At 41.1% G+C, this 23,430-nt stretch overlaps 1 protein-coding gene across 2 annotated transcripts in view; it reads right to left on the bottom strand.

The window, feature by feature from the left end:
• Nucleotides 1-23,430, bottom strand: part of LOC139814087 (insulin-like growth factor 2 mRNA-binding protein 1) — a 54,424-nt gene that overhangs the window by 23,325 nt on the left and 7,669 nt on the right. Inside the window, exon 1 of one of the 2 annotated variants that reach the window (XM_071780069.1) lies at nucleotides 4,376-4,707. The exons of the other annotated variant lie outside the window; for it this stretch is intronic. The gene's annotated coding sequence lies outside the window, so the exon portion shown is untranslated. Of the gene's footprint in view, nucleotides 1-4,375; nucleotides 4,708-23,430 lie in introns of those variants that run through there. 2 annotated transcript variants of the gene reach the window in all.

Below are 23,430 nucleotides of genomic sequence, written 5' to 3'. Positions count from 1 at the left end.
CGATCGTTCAGTTTTTGCCGGAAGACCTGACCTGGTTGCGTTAAAACTTCGGATACACCCTCCTCGCGTCCAACCCTTTCAATTCCCATGTCTTTTTCTTCGTTCGTAAGGTGCAAATGTGTATTTTTAGTCGTATCAGCTCATCATATTCTGAGCTGTGACTTGCGTATCGCTTATCGATATCTAAAGTGAATTAGTGGACAGAGAAAGAGACCGAGTTATTGCATTCGATTTTATCGAAACAGATGCATTATCCGCGTTTTATATTTATTTTCAAAATCCGCTGATTATGGAAAAAAAGGAATTTGTTTTTTTAAATAAAGATGACGTACAGTTTAAATATGAAATGTAATCATTTTGTACAATACACACAATAGAGATTTATAATTCTGGAAATATTTGATAAAGTGAAAATAATTTTGCGCGAGACATTTTTCTCTTAAAGAGTAAAGATCCCGTACTGAAAGGATGCAATTCGTGCACATCGCGCATGACGCTCGACAAGACCATCGATTGAGAAGTATATTACAAAGTCCTTATTAAGGGTGCTCGGCGATCTGCCTTTTTTCACGTGACATGCGAGAAAAATAATTCTCTGATGGATCATCCGACAGATCGTGCATGTGTGTGTGTGTGTATGTGCTTTTACGTTAACGAGCCGCGTGGCTTCCGAACAAAAGGGGCATCGATTATATTACAAGATCACGTCATGCTCCGCGCCCGGCAGTACGGCGATTATGTCACGGCGATTAGGCGCGTATCAAAAACACGCGCGCATACCGCCGCGGTATATCTTCCCTTCCTCCTACCGCCCGGCGCCCGCCTTTCCTTCTCGGATGTTTATTATGCTGCAGTTATTTTGTGATAGCGGCCGCTTAACGGCATATACACGCTGTACTAATTTATGTGACCGCCGTGCTTACGGCCGCCGAGCGGCATAAAGTACTCTCTCGAAAAATCATCGATATAAAATTCCTTATCTCTCCGCTTACGAAATGAAGAAGAAATATTAAGGGAAAATTAATTAACGTCAAAAGCGTTGTCAGAATCGTTTTCGAGTCACCGTAACAAGATTTATATATTCGTTTTTGTTATTTCTTTTTTATCGCAATGTGAATTATTAATTTATTCCATTACGTTATATCGAGATACGAGAAGCGATTTTAAACACGCATGTTTCAAGGCTACTCGTTGGCACCATTCATCTTATCTTTATTCATATGTAACATGAAGACTTACGTATATTTATTTCATAAATTAATAAACAACACAAAATATTGAAACTAAAAATTAGCAATCGTTAATTTTATTATCTTATAATTTTATGCTCGATTAGACGAATAACGCGAAGCTATCTCTTGCGGAATATCTTTGCAGATTTACTGGATTGACGACATGTTGTGATATTATTTAGATACTTGGAAAGATACACCTTGCGTTTCAAGATAATGTACGTAAAATCGTCATCACATTGGCGGCAATGTGATGACGGTTTCCGGCCGATTCGTGGAAGACGATGATAAAAAAAAAGAAGAAGGCGCACGATGAATCGATGCCGAGGAAATGTATCCTTGTCGCCAATTTGTTCACGGAGCTATGCGGATCACGTCGTCGTGGTGACGCAATCGTCACGAAAGACTCGCTGTGGTCTTATCAAAAGGATGCACCTCGCCGCCACGAAGAGCGAAGCAGAGCCGGGGCGCGTTTAATGATTTCCGAGCGACGTAGCATTATAAGAACTTGGATGTTGATATTTAATAAAGCGCTAATAAACAAACTGCCGTTTTGTTTCACATTTCTGATCATTGCTTTTGATCCCCAACACCCCATGAATCTGAAATACATAACGCAAGTCGGATTTTAACGGCGTAAATCTTTCTATTTTATTAAAATATAAAATATTACTAATGGGATGATGAGCTTATCACGTGGTTACGTCATATCGGGAAACGACACGCCGCGGCGCCGGCTTATTCTAGAACGCTGAAAATTCAACAATGACGACGTGGTTCCACATGCGCGACGTTGTTGGCCCGAGCTCAGGATATTTCTGTCTGCGACGAATTACCGTTGCGACCGTAAACCTTATTATACATTACCCGTATGTCTATGCGTGTATGACGAGCGTAGCCAAGATGCATCTTCGTCTGCGAGCGTTGCGTCGAGCACGCATATAGATATACAAGGTAACGATCTCTCTCGGGACAAAATTAATATCACGTGTTCTTAAAAAGATTATGGAAAAACTCATATTGTTAAAAGGATTGTAATTAAATTATTAAGTTAAGATATTAAGATTGTAAAAAGGTTAATTCTAAGAGTCATTAAATTTTGGAAAACATAATTACGCATGTTCATGACTGTAACGGCGTTTATTAACACGACCACCTACGCTAAATGCATTTGTATATTGCATTTGTAATTTGCATCAGTCGACTAAATATCGAACGGCGCGATTATACCGTTTCTCACAACCTGAGTTGCGCTGAATCATTCGATATGATAGAGATGACGTCAAGACCGTCAATGACTCGTGCAAAAACTTTCGTCGGTTTTCCTTGTGTCCGTTAATTATCCCAACGTGGACAATAACGATAATCACAATCGGCATCTCTGAATTAAGAGGTGCTATAGTCCGCGCGCAAACGCAATGAATGCTCCGCAATTTATGCACGGCAATTTATAATTTATGATCGATCATGAGTGCGTGGAAGATATCGCGCGTAAAATATGAAGACATAACATATGCTGCAGGATCCGGGTCTTTCGAAATATCGTCGATTTCGTCGGAGTTTTATCGTTGCGATAAAAAAGAGGGGCGAATTAATTTCGAGAAAACGAATTCATTTCTTCTTCGCTAATGATTTCAACGCGAGTGTCTGGGCTCGCGATTCTCATTCGTAGATCTTGAATCCACTGCACCAACACCTCGATAAAAGCAACAAGTGTCCCGCGAAATCATTTGTCAACGGAAAAGCCGACGGTGTGGCCAGTTGATCGCTCGTAGTGAATCATCGAGATCGTTACGCGTTGCGCGCAACGCGTCCGCTTTGCAACGTGCGTCTCTTACTTATTTCTTCCACGAAATATATGAGGCGCCGCTCACATCAGTATCGTTTTTAGTAGTATGATTTTTAATAGCTTGAAAAAATTACAATTTCGGAGCCAGTACGAAACGCTTTTCTATTCTTTCTCTGCTCAAGATATTCGTAAAAAATGATGATTATGCTAAATAATACATATTACGTGTGTCGTATGTGTAATGTTTCATTGTTCCTATGAAAATTTCTTTGTTAGATAAACGTGATGTTCTACAAAACGTATAAAATTTTTTCAAGTCACGCGGGAAATGCGATAGTAACCGCTCGCTGGACTAACTTTTGTTGATGATTTAACTTTTCTGCGAGAGAAGGAGAGAAAGTGAGATCAACGGGGAGCTGCAAATCAAAGTCGAATGAGAAAACTGAGCGAACACCGCATGCGGGACTCCGGTCTCGTCCGCCACGTGAATGGACGGTTTATTTACGCGTGTTCTCGTACGAGTCGCGATTACGAGACGCGGTAGCGGACGGCGGTGACCTGAATCCCGAATACGCCGAACGTCGATATCTTCGGTGTTTCGCTCACGCCGAGGAAGATAGCGATGTGTGTACATTGGCGATCGACGACCGGCGTTTTTGCATAACTCTTTGCATAACATTATCGCGGCGCGGTCTACGCGGTTTCCGGTCAGACGCGATTACGAACGGGGCCGCGAGAAAGTGCGGACGCAAGCGGGAATCCACGCTGAAAATCTATTGAATCGAATGCAAAGGAATGCGTCAGAGATAGTATACGCGAGAGATCGATATGAATAAATTGTTTGCGAAATTTATACAGATAACTCGTTATGTGGCGGTGTACATGCTTATTTATTATGCGTATGCACGCGTATGCAAAATTTGTATGCACTAACGATTCCACTATCAGCCAATGAGGCTTAACATAATCGTACATAGTACTCGTCGAGTTTCTACCATCTACCGGATACTTATAGCTTTGAAGTTTGCATCACGATATACGCAAATATTTCTAAAATATATTCAACTTTCATTGCAACGTATTTAAAGTCCTGTATTTATTCGTATTTCGAGCAACGTGGGAAGTGATGACTGTTATTAATTACATAATTGATTACTATATATAACGATAAATATATAATTTATACAGATTTGTTTACATAATTAATTACTATAATAATAAATCTATAATTTATACATCTTTTGATTAACAACTTTGGCATCACAAAATAGGCAGACGAAACCTTCGATTTTTCCCACGATACTAATCTAGGGTCAAGAACTTTTTGTACACACTTTTAAACATCGTAACTTACGGTTCCGCTCGCAACAGGAAGACGCGTCGAGATGTTAATGAGAGGTTCTCGTCATCGTCGTCGGCTTCTAATGGTTGGCCTTCCGTTCGTCTTCGTGTTCATTAGCGAAACGCGCGCACCGAAAAATGACTCTCCCCTCGCGAATTGTCTTTCTCTTTCTTTTTCCTTCCTTTCCTCGTTCACACACTGGTATATACTTCGTGAGTCAATTCACAAACAAAAAAGCTACGCGCCACGTGTTCCGCGCCGCAGTGACGCGCTCTCGAGCATCGGAGAGGAGATTCGGGATCGATCCGTGAGAACGAAAAATCTGGACGTGGCGTCGTGCAGTTCTGTCGCAAATGATAACGTATGTAAAACGGCGCGCAAACGAACGTGGTAACGAAAAAAACAACTCGCGCCACAAGCGCCTCGTATTTAGCGCAAACTGTTATATTGAATCAGTACATACTGTGCCCAAATATTTTTCTAACAGTTCTCGAGAAAAGTGCGATGGCACTAGAGGATCGTGTATTGAATGTGTGCGTATGTGTCAAGAAATGTAGAGATAAGAAAATTTACTTGCGCAAAACAAAATTCACGCAAATTAAGACTGCCGTTTATACAAAGAATATATTTTAAAATAAAGTTATAGACAAAGCAAACTACTTCCCAAGGTTAGACAAGTCCATAACTTTCAGTAATCTACGCGAACCTTGCTTTGTATTTAAATATTTCATGTCTAAAATGGACAGATTGTATCACGCAATCGATAATTCTTTTGCTTTTCAAAAATTTCAAGTTAAAATAAGAAATTAGATTAATATGAGATAAAGAAGATAAAGGTGCAAGTAAATGAGGCGTGAAACACAGAGGAAAATAGTCTCTTTTCTCAGAGAGAGATAATTTTTGATCCTTCGAATGAGAGGCGCTCATGGCGCGAACCCACCCGCGGGTTAACGAGGCGCGCGCGTTAACGACGTCGGCAAGCTGCGAGGCTCGTGTGTGTCAAAGAAACGGTGAGTCAGAGAAATCGCTCTTTCTCTTCTCCTTCGGTCTCTCTCTCTCTCTCTTTCTTTTTCTCTCGTTCTTCGGCTATAAAATTGAATGTAAGTCTCGAACGGAATCACGCGAGAAAGAGAGAGAGGAGAGAGAGAAGGAGTTGGAGGAATCTCGTCGAATTGTAATGCATAGACTCTCCGATGCGCTTTTCAGAACACGTAAGACTGTCTTCGGGCAGGGCGATCGGATTGCATTTCTACACGTGTGAGCGTTGTCAATCAATTTAAAGCCGCGCGGCAAATTAGTTCAACCCTTGTTCCGAATTCAGTAACGCGCGGGAATCGAACGGCGAACATCAAAGAAACTGATACCGAGATCAGTTCGCACTCCGATTACGATTAGTTGCACAACGCCTGTAATTCGAGTCTCTTTGACGTTCTGGAGCAAAGAAAGAAAATTGGCACCCGCCGCTTATTGTGACAATTTCGCGCAAAATAACGGGAAACGAAAACGGTTTAATCGTTTGCCGCTTGATAAGCCGCGCTTAATTAACGTAGCTAAATGCTGCCACAACGCTGCGATATACCGCCCCACATTTCGCGCTATTCTTCTTCCGTGACGCGTACAGTTTTTATGTAAAAAGACAGTAAAAGAGTATTTCATCGTGTAACGCAAACCACAGTGGCGTTTCCGTGCGAAAATCCCGCGGGTATCGGAGTTCGCTGCTCCGAGGGCTTTTCCGCAAATTGATGTTCGCGGAAAGCCACGAACGAACGAACGAACAAACGCACGCACGCACGAACGCACGCACACGTGTGTCACGCGGCCGATCGACCCGCGATCGCGAGGGAAACGCGCGGGGAAATTGCGTCGGCGCCACGTCGCGAGTCGACGCGGAAAAGCTCATCGGTCAGATTAATTTTCTTTCCTCCCTCCTTTCTCGCCTGCCGGCTTCGCCTCGTCTCGCCTCGCCTCGCCTCGCCGCGCCGCGCGCGCGTGCACGCACGCTCTTATCATCGTCGAGCGTTTACCACGTGTCCGCGAGTCGCACTTCCGGCTTCGGCTACTACTTGAGATGATCCAGCCGATCGCTTCTATACCGCGACGCGGTATCCTCGAAACCCACGGCGTTTGCGGCTCTCGTCACTCGAGGAGGCACCGCGACGGAGGCGCGTCGCGGGTCGCGAGTAGAGAGATCGAATGCGCGCGGCACCGGGTTCTCGAGCGCGATGCCGTTTAACGTTGGGAAAAAAAGCTATGGCACACTGGTTCGCGTCTCGCCGCGTACTGCGGCCGTCGGAGCAACCGGTCGACCGGAGCGCCTCGGCTCGGACACCCGCGCACGGAAACGCCCGAGTCCGCGGTAGCGGCGGCGGCGGTGGTAGGTTCCGACGAGAAAAGATAACAGCCGCGTGCATTCCTCGCAGTGCACTTGGTGCATTCGATACTAGACATTGTATATATTGAAATATATATAAACGCATAAAATATATTAAAATACGTAAAATGTTACGTATTGGAATATATTAAATACGTAATTATATATAAACGTATTGAAATATATTAAATATAAGTAATATGTACTCGCCTCGTAAAATTTTCATCTATACTATGATGTGTATACTCTTTTTAATTTAAAAAGCAGAATGCATTTCGAATCGTGAAATTGTAATTCAGACCTAATTGATTTGACGTTTTTTTAACGATTGCATGTTGCGTTTTATTTTACGCTGATTAAAATTTGATTGAGCTTGATTAATCGATTAGCTCTTCGAGTTTTGTTCGCTCTTGCAATACCAGAAATTTTTTCCCTCTCTTTTAAAATTATTCATTAAACAATTATGCATTAAATTCTCGAAGATATATTCGAGTTTATCTCTTGGAATTAATGCAAAAATTTATTATACATAAATTATATTATGCAAAAATCGGATTTAACTGAGAATATCAGAACTAGGACATCAGGACGAATAATGGGTTAATCTCCCGTTTTCATTTGGTACCAAGAATTGACAGTCGCTATTTGTCTTTGGTTTAAAGATGGAGAAGCTGTCATTATGTGCTCACATTTTTACTCCCGTAAAAGCACTCGAGCAATCTCGGCGTTTCTGAATGACACAGTGAGGGACTCTCGAGGACCTGAGAGGTTTTTTAATTGCTGCCGAAAAGATGCCGCCGTATTTGTTGCAAACATTCTCCCTTTCTTTTTTTTTGCAGAAACCTTCCCTGACAAACACTTTGCCTGCTTACATTCGATTTTACGACAATTCTCTATCGCTGATTTTTATGACTTGGCTTTAGCTTGTATATGACAAATTTCTCAATTTTTTACGGTATTAACGGTAGCGATTATTTCTCGATAAAACAAATGCAATTGAGTGTCTCGTATAAACTTGACATTGTAGAAGTTTCAAGTGTTTCAACTATACGCGTTCAACTGACCATAAAATAGATATAATGGCTGCATTCCGATATTCACTGTCAGCAACTTTCAGTACTGAAAATCTATAGTATACGTGACGTAAAATATAGATTTGCAGTACTGACAGTAAATATCGGAATGCAGCCATTAAAATCTACACAAATAAACTCAAAATTCTCAAATATTAATGACATACATTACATATTTGTGATTCAAAAACGTGTGACTTTTCTCTTAATCATTTGAACTCCTAAGATTCTAAGCTGAAAATTGTTCAATAATATTAAGAAATATTATTTTGTTATTCCTCGCCCAAAAATGTGTAATAAAAGACAAACTCGCGACGTCAAGGAACGCGGTCGCGGACGACGATTTCGCCATCGGGGTATAATTGAAAGCGTTCGCGTGCCGATATCGCCAAGATCGGCGTGGCGATGCATCGCCGATAAGAGACGCGCTCTGTTTTCGCGGACCGGAATACTTCCTTCTTGCGGACACGCGAACATTAAAAATCGGCAGCGAGCGGCGAAAAAGCGACGCGCCTCTCGACGCATCCGAGCGGTAACAGCTGTTGGAGGCAGCTGCCACGTGGCCGGCACGCACCGCCTATGATCACGGAAATCCTCCGCTATTTACGATCGATACCGTCGTCATCTTCACATGCGGAAGAATACCTCGGTACTTTTCACTCCGCGTGCGCTCTTTCGCGTACTTAAAATTCGAAATTGAAGGAACCCTGGCGAATTATAAGCTTGAATACTGTAAACGAGTGATCCAAACACTTTGCTTCTCACTCAATCAGTTTTCATAGAAGCTATACGGATTAGTAAAGACTTAAAAGTAAAATTTAATATTAAGCGTATCGCGAAAGGAAGTCACGGAAGAAGATAAACCGGATCGTATTTCTGTCATACTCCGAAGACTCGACGGCGTTAATTAAAGCGTTTCGCGTCACGGGATTTCGCAGCATGGCGTGTAACATTTACGACCAATTAGGGATCATAAAATGTTATCAGCTTGACAATCATCGGACCATTGGGTATATTATCCAGAGTATTATTTTAACAAATTACAGATTTGCGGGTCACTCGCCGCGTTACGAAATCGATCGTTTTCGAACAACGAATCGACGTGTATATTATGTAACGCGCACGCATACACACGCACACATACGTTGGCACGCAAGTGCAACCGGTATATCGCAACATACTTGCGTGCGTTCGAAGAAACGACGGTTCGATTTGCTTTTCGGTGAACAAATCCAGATCATAAATATTCATGAGTCCACGCAGCTGTGGCACACGGCTTTATTAGCGGGCCGCGGAGTCGCGATGCTAATTTGCGCGCGCGCGCGCGTACTCCGCTGGCGAGGAGGATTAATGCTCGTGCGCGAGATACAGAGGAGCGCAAGATAACGCGTCGCATAACTGCGCGCATCGCCGTAGCACATCCGGGTGCCAGCAGGTGGAACCACGAAATCGTCCGACAAAACCATGATACCTAATTTCTTCGGCGGTCGCCTTATCGCCGACAGGATGCGGCTCCCGAAGCGTTAAGTATGCAATTTCGACCCGATATCGTCGCTAGCATTAATTATTGTCTCGTGGTCGCGATATTGAGACAGACGAGTTCAAAGATACATACAATATTTATCGAAGATATTAATCGTTCCCTATATGTAACGCAAAGCATTGCTACATTGCACTGCTAAATTTATATTTTAATATCTCCCATCGCTCTCTACTCGCCATGTCCTACCAGCTGTATTTTATGTCTATATCGATATTGAATGCAATGTAAACGATGATTAACGATTCTCAAGCATAACGTGAGCAGGAAAACACAAGCGCAGTTATACGGCAATCAACAAAATCCACTTTATTTTATTCCTCTGGTGGCTGCGAAAGTAATCACTTTCATGCTACGCTCAATCATCGTATTTTCTCCGGAGTTGAACGATATGTCATAATATCGTGAGTGTTCTGCTTCAAAGGAACAAAAGCCGCATCGATCCTGCTAAATTTTTGGAGGAGCGCGAGTACAATGGAGACTCCCCTTCTCACTCTCTCCTCTCTTTCTCTGCTCTTCCTCTCTCCCTCCCTTCCTCCCTCTCTCTCTCTCTCTCTCTCTCTCTCTCTCTGAATTTGTCGGGGAAGGAGGGAGATCAAGAGCTATGTTAATCTCTTTTTTTACATCGATATTTTCTTCCTATAGGATATTTTACTGACTGGAATTAAACTCTCACGTGTATATTTTAGCAATCGGAAAATGGTTTACATAATATTATTATACGGATTACTATAATTTATATTCGAATTAAATTTAAAATTCCACTCGGGATTTATAATTAGACTAGAATTAATTCATGATTAATCTTCGATGTTAGCAAACGTAAATTATACCGCTGCTTGAATTCACCCCAGGAAAAAAGTCGACATCGAATTCCTCGCGGAGTGCACCGCTGAAATTCCATTGGAACGTTATGCAACAGCCAGGAGCACCCTCTTCATTTCCCCGATTGGGGACGACGGTCTGGCGTCGTCGACAATAGGCATCGAGGAAGTCGAAGCCGGGTAGACGTAGAGGAGGCAGATACGGGAACTGAGAGGGAAAGTAGACGATAGATTCGGGAGAGAGAGACACAGGGAGAAAGAGAAAAACACAGAGGGACGAGGGGAGAAAGACTGCATAACGTGGAAAGGCAGTGTCGTTCCTGAGCCCAATTAGCAATTTAAGGCAATAAGCGGGCGCACTCCCTCGCTTACATTCCCGCTGGCATCGGGCGACGTTATTTCCAGAAGGGAGAGACCGGTGGCTTCTCCGCGCGCATAAACTTCGCGCGGAATAACGCTACATTCGAGATGAGATCGCGCATCCTTCCGCTCCTTTATTTCCGTCTCTCTTTCTTTGTCCTCTTGTCGGCGACGCGACGTTCTTCGTTCCTCTCTGGCACCAAATATCTCGCGGGCTCTCAAAATCTAAATGCGGAAGCCGCGATCGGGTTCGTCCGAAGGGGAAAAATATGTGGAAATATGGAAAATGAGCTATTTTTTCTTTTTCACTTTTCAGATTTTTCCTTACGTTTTAATTAGATTATTTTTTATTCTCACATTTTTGCCTGTACTTTTTATATTTAATTAATCTAATTTCTTTTGAGAACTTTTTACGAAATTAGTTAGGCTTTATGTTATAATTAAGGCACAATATTCATATTAATATTCGACATAAATTTAATTTTTTTAATGTATTCTGGATAATTTTGTTTGTGATGTACTCGTCGCAGTTTATGGTACGTTATACTTCACATTATGTATATTCAACAATGAATTATTAAACTCATTGTATTCTTTAACACATGCAGCGTTTATATTTTTTATTTTCTGTTTTAATACCGTTTATTTTAATTTTCACACACGATGAGCAAGTAGAAAATCGTGTAGTTAACGAAAAAGTACCTCGTATCTTTAAGCGCTCCGGATTCTGCGGATGCGGACAAACGCAAAGTGCATGTATTCTTAACTATCTCCGGAACGAGGGAGAAACGTCGGCATAGACGAGGGCGATAAATAAGGGAGAAGGGCGAGTTTACGGCAACGCCGCGCCACGAAGGGCTCTCTTCCTTTCTTCCCCGAGATTTACGAATTATGCATCATGCCGAAGGGAATACACTCGAATTGACGTGAGCACGGCAAGAAAGACGGCAATGCGACAAAGGGTTGGAATGTCGTTAAAATAACGCAGCCCAAACATATCCTTCTATGATTGAAACATCGACTTAATTTATGTTAATTTACTTTTCTGCAAAATATCAATCCTATTTGAAATGCAATTATAATTGAAATGCTTATAATTGATATTGGAATAAAGTGTTATACAAAAATACATATATAAGAAAAAAGTTTTATGACGCTAGGCGTGGATTCTTTTTCTGACTAACAGTAAAATCTACTATTTTCCGTTACATCAGTGACCTTCTTTTCCGAGAGAAAATTGAATTCGCGGCGCCAGAACGTGGGCCGCGGGATTTTACGATATTACGATGCCAGGAGCATTCTTTTTTTATTGTCCAGAAATGGAACAATAAAAAAAGAATGCTCCTGGCATCGTATTATCGTAAAATATAATCGTTTTCGAACTGACCCGCGTTTTGTAACGAGAAATTTCGCGACCGGCTTATCGGACGTTGTCACCGCGACTCTTGGGAGGTCCGTTGACCCGATGCCGGTGTTTCGTCGTCCAGGCACGTGTTACGGGAACGTCTCGGGTGGTCGCCCGCCACGCATTGATTTCACTATGCGAATCGTCTCGACACCGGACACGCTTAGTGTCATGTAACGGTGAGAAAAAGGAGAATTGAAGAAAAATACATTGATAAGAATCTTGCAAACTTACGAATGTTTAACTTGCAAAGATGGGGGATTGAGCTGAGACTCGTTGCATCTCTCGGTGTTTTTATTCACCTTTCGCTCAGGCTAGTATAGATTAACCGAAAATTGTAAAATTTAATCTCTCATAATTAATGATTTATTATAATTAATTCTTGCAAAGTGACAAAAAACAGTATTAGCAAAAATATTATGCGAATCGCCTAATGTCAGATCGAACGTTTAAATTTACGTTAAATTTTGAAGTTCGAATGTAAACAGGAATTTATCGGCAAACGAAAATTTCATTTCGTCAATCGCAAAAATCTGGTAATTTTATTGGAAAACTGATTACAAGAAGATGAATTATTCGAGAACATTGAAGATTTTAATTAATTGACTAATTTCCGATTAAATGACAGAAAAAGAACCGGCGTTCTTTGAGAACCTCGAAACTCGTGACCCGGTCAGTTTCGACTAAACCGTATCGATTATCGGCAAATGTCCACCCCTTTTTAATTCTGGACATGTGCAAATTAACCCTCTGATACGCTCTTTGCGGGTCAAAACGAACAAATCACTTTTCTCATCACTTTTGACAGATATTCATGTGAATGAATCATATTCATATTTCCATTTGTTTGTACAATTTCTGAAAAATAATAATTTCCCGTAAATGTTATATGTATTAGAGAGATTGCACTGCCTGATTAAATAAATATTCAAAAATGTGTATAATGAAATTAAAAGTTGTTACCGCAATAATTTGCAGATACATTATATGTTTTTTTTTTATATAAACAAATATCTCAAGAGAAGCGAAAAGAACAACTTCAATCAAATTGAGTGAACAACTGGCTCTGTCTATCGACCTAATCATATTTAACATAACTTTAGATCGAAACCGATTAATGAGCTTGGCAGCAGGGGGATGGGGGCGGATTGCCTCATCGATCGCAGGTGATGGTGGTGGTTGGATCGTTCCCCAAAATAGCCGCGAAAGCCAGACGGACGCGGAATGGCACGCGAAATGACGGGCCCATCTTCGTTATCAGTGCGCGCGCCGTCAATTTTCGTAGGCGCGAATCGGCCGGCGGAATCGGTGTGTGTAATCACTTTACGCGGTAGGAGAACTTTCGGAGTCTCGCCGAATCGATCCGCGTTCGTTCGGTCGTTTCCCCGGCGAACCACCCTGGCGGATTCGTGACGGCCAATGCACGCGCGTGCCTTCGAACCGGCGCATCTTAAAGCGCGATGAGACCGAAGACGATGCTCCGCGCTTTCGTGCGGATTGCATTCCGGAAAGCCTCTATTCGATACTCCTGTTAAGGAAAGAAGTTGCTCGCAATCGTGCCAGTTGTGACAATGTCGATTTATAATTTTGCATTTACAAATATGCTCCTCATATAGTCTGTATTTTTGTATGTAAGAAGACTCAAATCAGATCCAAATTCTAATGTCATAATTTTAAACTATTATAAAATTATTTCAATTACTTTTCTGCATTTGATTATAAACATTTTTACCTTCACCTTTATAAATTTCTACCTTCAATTGCATATATTTTATTTATTAATTTTGCACGATAATAAATTGATAAATTGCAATGTAAAACTTTAAAGGGAACATAATTCTATAATCACATTCTTTAAATAATATGTTATTATTTTTTCTACTATTTCTTGAAATCTTTATCTAAAAAAATTAATGTTTTCATGCAACTATTATTCAACTATTATACTTTCAAGATCCAAGATTTCGAAAATAACGTTAAGTTAATGTCTGATATTGCATAAAATTTTTATTTGATAGCAAATGATAAAACAAATATCAAACTAATTCAGATATTGTATTATACTGAGAGAGAGAGATATTAAATGGAAATGTCAAATGGTAAATAACAAATCTAGCTTAACAGTAAGTTTGCATCTGTCAAATTATAATGGTTTGATATATTAATTAAAAGCCCTGATGTTATAAATAACGATATATTACCTCGTGAATGTAAATTACAGAACATCCTAGACATAACTTCAATAATTATGGATACAACTTATATTTTATTTTCCTCTTTCGATAAAATTTTCCTCACATTATTATTTATAAATTAAATGCTATAATGGCTAGAGAAACTTATGATTTGTATTCTTTTTTGTTACAGGTAAGCATACTTTGATGACCACAATCTATGTAATGAGACATGAATGATGAACATCAGGTAATTAAATATCTAATAAAAATGACGGTACAAGTTTCTTTGTTTATTCGCGATAAGTTCTAGAAATAATATGATTGAGACAGAGGCGATGGTAAATTGAGATAAATCGTTTATAATTCGACAAGATTTTCATCTTGAGAATTATTCCGCGCCTACTTAATACTTCTCGAATTTAAGTAGAATTTATAGTGTCCTAAAAGATACCAGCTATATTGTCGATTTTACATTTTCAAATTACATACCTATACACACACGCACATACACGATAAAATACAACCTTATTAAAACTTCATTAGTTACGTCAAAATTCTGAAAATGAAAGGCCAGCTTCACGGAGGTGAAGCGCACAGACACCATCCGTGCATAACTATTCCTCTCCGTCATTTCCGAGTCCCCGCGCCCTTCGACCCCTCTCCGGCCCTTTCCGCGTGCTCGCTCGTTATGGCGAGCGATGCGAGACCGCCAGCTGCGAAGGACTCTATTTCGGGAGTGAGCGTAGAAGCGGGACGCGAATTCGTTAATCGATTGCGAGACGTCTCGGTCGCGTTTTCGACTAGCCGCGTCCTAGGATGACGGCGCCGCCGCCACCGCCGCCGCCGCCGCTTCCCACCTGTCGCACGCGTGCTCGCTTCTCCAGGATGTAACCCTGCTGGCCAGCCGACCAGGACGATCGCGAATTTTGAGCAGCAGCGAATTTCTAAGAGCGTGCGAGGCTGTCTAGCGCACCGCTAGGCAAATGTTAGGACTGTTTGGGTCGCCGATCAGGGGACAAAGGTCCTCGCGGTTGTCCTCGGCGACGAAATTATCTATCGAGTTCAATACTAGCGGAAATCGATTCCTAGATTAAAATCCTGTGGTTCTAAATTGGAACGAGGAACGTGTATTCTATGCATATTATACGCGATGATGATCCTATTCATACACGATTGTCGAATCCTCACAGACTTCGAAACCGATTAGAGATTGTTAGGTTTTTGTTATAATACGCGACACAAATATCATTACTATCGATCAGACAGTTTTTAAAAAATAGAAGGACCAAGCCTCGTTTTATCTACTTTTGATCCGTGACATTTCAGAGAAGTAGGTATTCCTGGCCCCGCACAGATATTTATACATCATGAACTATAGACTCATATCTGTCAGGAGGATTGAAATTTCCCAACTGTAATTGCATTGTGGCTTTTTATTAGTTTTTTTATTAGTATTTCGTTATAAATGGAAATTTTTAGATTTCTGCAATAAAAAAATCTGATTTAAATGACGTTTGCCGTTTATGTCACATAAGACATGTACGAAACAACTCGGAAAATTACTTTCCGTGAAAATTCGATTGGTCGATTGGAAGTAAACCGAGGAAAACGAAAGTTAAAACGTATGAAATGTAAAATTTTCATGAAAAATGAGATCCAACACATGTGGCTCAGAGAGGAGAAAAAGATCAGGACGTGACCCGGCCGGGATAACGAATCCAGCACGCTCGATCCCCGGGCTCGTACACTGGCCTTGAAATTTCGCTCTCGCTATCATCCCGGCTGCCCTATCGTTCCCTTCGACGATCCCGTCGAAGGACGAGGGAGGAAAGAGTCGCGAAAGGGCGCGAGCGAGTGAGAAGGCTGGCAACCAGGGTCACCCTCCCCGTGATAAGTTTGCGTGGAGAGCGAGAGTGCGTCGAGAGTGGCAGCGTGGGAGAAAGGGTGAGCGGCGACGAGAATTCGAAAGAGAAAGGGCGCTGCTTCGAGCGGAGGAGGAAGAGGAGGAGAAGGAGAATGGCAAGGGGATGACGATGGTCAAAGGGCGAGGAACGGAGGTAGGAGTGGGTGGTGGTGAGCCCAGCAAAGAGGGAGTGGAAAGGGGTGGAACGGGAGAGAGAGGAACGGATCCCGGCGGAGTCGTCGCCGCGTCGGCTGGAATAGAGGGTGGAAGGGGCGCGCGCGAGGGTCGCAGAAGGGGGTGAAGGGCGACGAGAGCGAGGTACGACACGCGCGCCCAGGGGTAGAGGGTCGTTCATCCCCGGGTCAAGGTTACCCACCTCCTCGCAGGTCTCACCCTCTCGCGGCCCGGCAACGTGCCATTTACCACTGGCTTCGACCGACCCTCTTCTCCTCCTCGTCCTCTATCCTCTCTTTATCCTCCTCCACCGTCGCCGAACCCCCTTATTTTACCTACCTTGTGCCGCTATTGCTACTGCTGCTGCAAGCACCATCGATCCTTATTCTCTTCTCCTTCGTGGCACCTTCGCGAGAATCGCTTCCGGACTCGCCCCTCGTAAATCCTCGAAGGCAACTCGAGTGCGTGTGTTTCTTTAGCGCGGGAATCGAGTCGGACTCGAGTGTCACGCTAATCCCCGGGATTGTGGATTTTTCGAGTTAACGTGCATAATAATCTCCGTCACGCTATGTCTATCATGATTCAGTATTAAAATATTATACATATATGATGGACCAGTTCTAAGGATCTGGGTCAGAACTTCAGAAGTGAACGTCGATCGAGACCGTTTCGAGAATCCTTTTACATTGCGAGGTCGAGCGATGTCGCTAAAGATATCGGCGAGTATATTTGGTGGTTTCGCGGGTCAGATTTCGACATTTCCCGATTTTGCACCGTCTAAATGATGAATGGTTGATGGCACAGATACGGAATCTAGCACGGTCGGGTTAATAATGAGCTGAGATCGTTATCGGAAATATCGCAGACGTATTTTATACAGATTTCTTCGGCCGAGGAAAAACTCCACGCCGATGAAGATTCATCGCAATCCGATCTCGAAAATATAAGTTAAATATAAGTATAATTTGAATAAATATATAAGTATATTATATACATATAGATTATGTAAAACAAGCATAATTCTTGAAATTTTTTATGAAGAATTTAAAGCATTTAAATCTGGTATCAATATCAATATATAATCTCGAATTTATGTTTCGATGTCACAGATATTTATATATTATAGAGATTGTTGCTGTGTACTAATTCAAAATAACTTTTAAAAATACATAAAAATATTTCTGTCGTCAAAGAAAGCTCTGTTTATCAAAAGGGATCTTCTCGAGATAATTAGCGTGATTGTCTCTTATAAAAAAATGTCATCTCTACTGGAAGAGCAAGTCCGTAGCTTCCTCCTCACCTAAATAGCGGACTTCATCTAACTGATATAATAATTCTCCCCGGAATATTTAACGACATCGAGGAGCCAGGAGGATCGTCGAATTTCCCAGCAGAACAAATTGAGATACGAGGATCACGTTTCGCAGTAGATGACCGGCGATATAATCGATGGTGGTTTTAGGCGAGATGGAAAGGGCAAAGGCAAAGGCGAAGGCGAAGACGAAGGCAAAGGCGAAGGAGTAAGAATGAATGTATATATGTCACAGCGTTAGTCACGTAGAAAAAGCAAGAAAGCGTTAGAAAACATGTGTGTAAGAGAGAAATGGGGGTACACGAATTTGTGCTTCTACTTTCCTACGAACTCCGTTAATAAGAATTTACTGATGTTATTACCAAAATGAGCAAAATTGTGAAAACATAGAAACCAGAATAAAAGGAAGTGAAACAAAATGAGAAAACAGTTAAAAAAAAGTGAGAGTATATAGTAACATAGCACTCAATAGATAAAATAGAAAATATTAAATGTGATAGTAACACCGCTTTGTACACCGAGAATAAAGAACGATTTTATGCGAATAAACATTAAATGTGAATCAATTTAAGACTTCTGAATTCACGATTATTATATTTTCGATGCATACAGTACTAACGTTATAAATAATAAACTGACTATACTGCAATATGTGTATTAATTATTAATAATTAAATCATAAAATATCTCTCCACATATTTTATTCAGTTGCATTTTCTACAACAGTAATATATTCAGAAAGAGTAATATAAATTAAAGAAGAACACGCATTTTTGTGTGTGCGTGTACGAAGAAAAGAAAGAAAGAGAAAGATGTCACAATATAGCCAGAAAAGAGAGTGCGAGAAAGAGAAAGTATACGAGGCTTCCCTTCCGTCCTTTCCATCTCCTCGTCCTCCTGCTCCTGTTATCCCGCCCTACCCTTTATCCGCGTCCCTTCCTTCCCACAGGCGGAAAGTAATCAATACTTCGGGAAGGTGCGTGGGTGAAGCACACACGCCTGTGGGTCGCGGCATCGCCGGTAACTTTGCGCGAATTTAACTTGCGAGGCCCTCCTCCCTCGGTACACACGCACGAAGGAGAGGCCTACGCAGCCCCTCGTAGGGCGGCGAGAGGAGAGATCCTCGAGATTCGTCCTCCTCGCTCTCGGTGAAGAGGCATGTGGTAGAATCGGCTGGAGGATCTCGGTCGAAATTCACTCAATTCCGAAGCAAAATTTTATTTGTGCAAAACAACCTCTTAAGATGCCCTTAATTAGGGAAATGTGACAATACACCGTTCTGAAATTTTTGAGATTCGCGTTTCGATTAAACAGTTTCCTAATTTCATCATAATTTAAAACTTATATTCTGCTTATATTTTTGTCTTACCGTAACATCTGTCGCAACAAAATTATCTTGACATTGCTATATAATTTTTATAATGCGAAAACGCTACTTGCTAAAAACTCGAGGTTTAATTAACGTCAGGAGCGTTTAAATAAAAAATTCATTCCCTCATGCACTCACACTCACTTGTTCACTCTTTTTCTCCTTCAACTAAAACTATACGCTGTTCCCGGTGTTTATTGTAATCCCGACTGCGATGCGTGCCTTAAGGACGCAGGAAGCGGCTGTCCCGCGCGGTTCGGTACACGGCGCCAGGCGTCGATTCTAGTTTTAATCGAATTTAGGCACCAGGCGGCTGTTTAATCGTCCGTGACAAAAAAAAGAAGCGAATAAAATACACGGACATCGAGACGTCGCGGCGCAGCGGCGGGGGAGATCGGCGAGGAATTAATTAAATGCAACGGCGATGTATTCATGTCGCGATGGCGAGCAAGCGAAAAAGAGAGAAAGAAAGAGAGGGGGGAGAGGATGCAACCACTCACCCTCGCTCGCGTATCCCGCGGGATACGAAAACGAGTCGTCGCTGCCGCCGCTCGCGTGACAAAGGCTTAAGTTCCAGCCGCCCGTACAATGCCCGAGACAACGTCGTCTCCAGATTATAAAATTTAATTAAAATTTTGTTAGGGCCCCGCGCCGAGTTCTCTCCTCTTCTCTCCTGTATCTCTGACACCATTCTCGTTTTCTTTCTTCCTCCCTTGCCGCTTCGATTCGTCGTGTTTCGCGTCTCTCTTGTTTCTCGGTGTTCCGTTTAGATCATTTCCGCCCGTGTTTTTTCGATACGTAGCGACGATGCATCTCGAGAACGTAAACAGCGGTGACTACAATAGAGCGCGCCAAAAATCACCCCGAATTTAATTATCACGTTGCGGTCTCATCAGAATTTGCGTGGATAATGTCTGTTAAAAAATGATTTTTTCAGCAAAAATTGCATGGGAACCAGTATGCTCATTTCCGCGTGACTTTTGCGTGACGAAATTTCAAGTATTGGTACATATAAGCTTTTAAAAATGCTGATTGTAACATCAAAATTAAATATAAAAAAATCATGCAAATAAATAGCGATCGATCAAACTTGCGCTACAGAAAGTTGAATTCATAAATGAAATATATTGTCAGTAAGCGAAAACATTTTGCAGGATATTAATTGAAATTAACTCGATAAATTAGAATACGATGGGTACAGTATATAAAATGAGGTGTAAAGTCTTAACGAGCAAACACTTTAAAGGAGCATAAAAGCGATTATAAAAAAAATACAATAAATCTTAGGAAGCATCCTGAACTCTCTTCCTCTCCGCCCTTGGTTCTCACCCTCGTTTTATTTTTTTTAGCCCTCCTTCAGCGTGACGTCGCGGACTTGCACGGGCTCGGCGAAAAGCTCAAAGTAGGACGAGGCTGTTGAATAAATAATGGCCCACGGTCTGACTCGATCGCGAAAGCCAGATATGTGCCTTTTTACGTAAGCTCGCGTGACCTCGGTTAGTTGACGACCGACCGGAAAGAGGCAGCCATGAAGACCCCTGTACGTTTACAAACCGTTACACGTGGTCGGCAAGAGAAAGGAAGGATAAGCCCAACGCGATAATCAGCGATAGTCTAATTAACCTTTTAAATTGTCACGGCAGGGGACGAGAGAGGCCGTCGCGTTAGAATCATAAAGAACTGACTTGTATCACGTTACTTCCTCTTTAAATTAATTTCTCTCTACAAATTATTTTCCATTTCCCTAAACATTTCTCAGCTTGTACGAACAAGCTGAAATTACGGTTGAACAAGATTAACGAGATAAAGAAATATATTCTTAAAGAGAACAATGTATGGAGAGTATACATTTCCCGTCGGCAAATAATGCCGTGTTCAGCGAATACAAATTTCTTTTATGCAAACGATTGTTTTGACAGGGCAATAAATGTATTTTACATTCAGCACAATCGTATTGCATATTCGCTTATATTTCATGTGCCATTCGGTCCGCATAACTTATTTGTTATATTTACACCGTAACGTTTGCAGAGTGAAAGCACACGTTTGCACATAAATTTACTTCCATTCTAATTTAAATAATTAAAGTGCGAATCGCGGAATCTCTAATTAGATCTCGTATCTTTAATTAGAAACGCTGAAGATAATTAAACTAACATTTATAATTTTTGTATATGCAGTACCTATACAAGTTGTGCGGGACAGAACTAGGCAAGTCACGTATACATAAACTAAAAAACTTGAATTATAATCGCGGGCTAGATTTTATCCCACAAAAGGTCGTGACAATGTTTCGCGAGAGGAGCGAAAAAGCGAGGTGGATGTTCGTTGCTTACGAGACTCTGATAAGACACACTAATCAATGTTACGGAGAAACTGCTAGCCACGTATGGAGACACGGCTCCGTTGCACTTCCAGGAACGCATCCGATGACGAGAGGAAAGACTACGCGGCCAGCGACACGGGGCACGGCGTCGTCTGTCTTCTTCGGCCATAAGGTGGAAACGGAATCGTTCGCGGGTGCGTTGATCGACGGGAGAGACAAAGAGAGTGCAAGGAACTCCCGCGCGAGCTGACTAGAGAAAATACCGCGACTATCGCGCGAGCATAATGTCACGCTGATGCGTCTCGACTATTCGATGCACTTCGCGATTCGCAGCCTGCGAGGAATTTTCCAGTCATCGATTATACGAAAGAACGAAAGAAATATCGAGGAGAAGAACTAAGAATAATAGAGAGACACTCGAGACGACTCGATAACTTCATGCTTAAGTTATCATATCGTAATCTATTATCCAAAGTATAATTGTATATTTTAATGTGTTAAATGTATAATATATTGTTATATAAATTAATATATATTTCCGACACGATTAATTTTAGTACAATCTCGATGTGACAAAATTCTCATTGTAATAAAAGTTGATGAAATAAATTATGTAATGTTTATAACTTTTATTTTCTTCAAACTATTCGCGTCGCTTGCTTGAAACGGACTAAAAAGGAAAACTGATAAGTGTACAAATAATCCAAATATCTATTAAAAATTTGGACGGAAGAGTTGCTATTATTTTCTTATGTTAATTTATCAAATATTCGCAGATATAAGAGCAAATCCTTGTTAGCGCTACAGCTTGATAATGATTGACTAGTATGCAACTTGTATGCTAATCAGTGAGGGACATCGCAAGCCGGTTTGCAAATGGCGGCTGTCATATCTTGAGCGCCGACGCCATTTTTACGCTCTTAAGTTATTTCGCTAAGAGAGGTACACTACGTTTAAATTTTGCGTGTAAAAAGTCTCTTCTTTAAAGCTTTTCTGCGTTATTTATATTGTAAAATTCAAAAAAACTTGAACGTCTTAAAATTACTTATGATTTAAAAAAAAGATGTTTGTTTTCAGAAAAAATTTTGGCAGTTTCTTTTGCTGTTATCCGCGTGTGTCTTCCATTGTCACGAAAAGATTTCTAATAGCGAAATGCTATCGGATATGGTTGAGATCACCCTTGAAAATCTTGACAGAAAATAAAAACTGAGATTTAGGGAAAGTAAGGAAAAGATACAATGGAATAAAAGATGAAAAAAGGCAAAGAAATATTATTCTTTAAGTTACCAGGGTTCGTTAAGGATCCATCATAAAAGATTATTTTTTTTAAAGAAATTCCAGAAGAAAAACTTCTAAAAGGAATTTATAAATTAAACAATATATTCCGAAGACCATCAGAAAAGTTTTAGAAAGAGAACGCAGTTCTTTGTAGAAACGCTCATAAAAGATACCCTTCTGTTATTTCCCGTGTCTCTTTCGAAATTTTCAGGTCTGCTCGATCCCGTGTTCAGGTAAAAGGAAATATTGAGAAATCGACAGAGGGGCCTTCCTGGAAGTTTACCCGTCGAGCCCGAAGGACCGTTAAAACGCGCCAAAAATTTACCTGGCTTCTTTGTTCGGAAGATTTCCCAAGAGGAACCTTAACGCTGAGATTGACAGGGAGGCGAGAATGATGCAGGCGATAACGGAAAACTTTGTGTGAGACGAAAACGTTTGGAGAGATATTTTCTTGCAATTATTAAACGCAGGCTGCATACTGCATTCAGCGGAGTTTCCTTTCTTAAATATTTCCGTAACAAAGCGATAAAATAAAGAGAATAGAGAAAATACAACTTCTTCAGTTGTAACCATTCCTCAACTTTTTAAATAAAAATTCAGCAAATTGGAGGAAATTTTATATAGGTCACAAGATGTTTTCTCCCTTAATTTTTTTCACAGATTCTTTCATTAATTTATTATTATTTGCTTTTTAACTATTATATAAAAGTGATGGAAGACATCTTCGTTATGACAAGTTCAAACGTTTCAAAATTCGAACAGATAATAAAATCTCATTCTTTGTTTAATCAAAAGCTTAGTTTGGCTAAGATATTTAGTATTGAAAATTGAAAATTGGCTATTATATTCTCGTAATAATCGGCGCTATAACAGTTTGCATCGTCACGCAGTAACTTAATATCTTGTCTAACAATGAAATGTATTCATTGACTGATTCGATTCGATTTTGATACTA

This window comes from Temnothorax longispinosus, chromosome 6 (genome assembly GCF_030848805.1).
Source record: "Temnothorax longispinosus isolate EJ_2023e chromosome 6, Tlon_JGU_v1, whole genome shotgun sequence".
Lineage (NCBI taxonomy): Eukaryota > Metazoa > Arthropoda > Insecta > Hymenoptera > Formicidae > Temnothorax > Temnothorax longispinosus.
The sequence above is the reverse complement of the archived record's forward strand: the minus strand, read 5'-3'. Positions and strand labels throughout refer to the sequence as shown.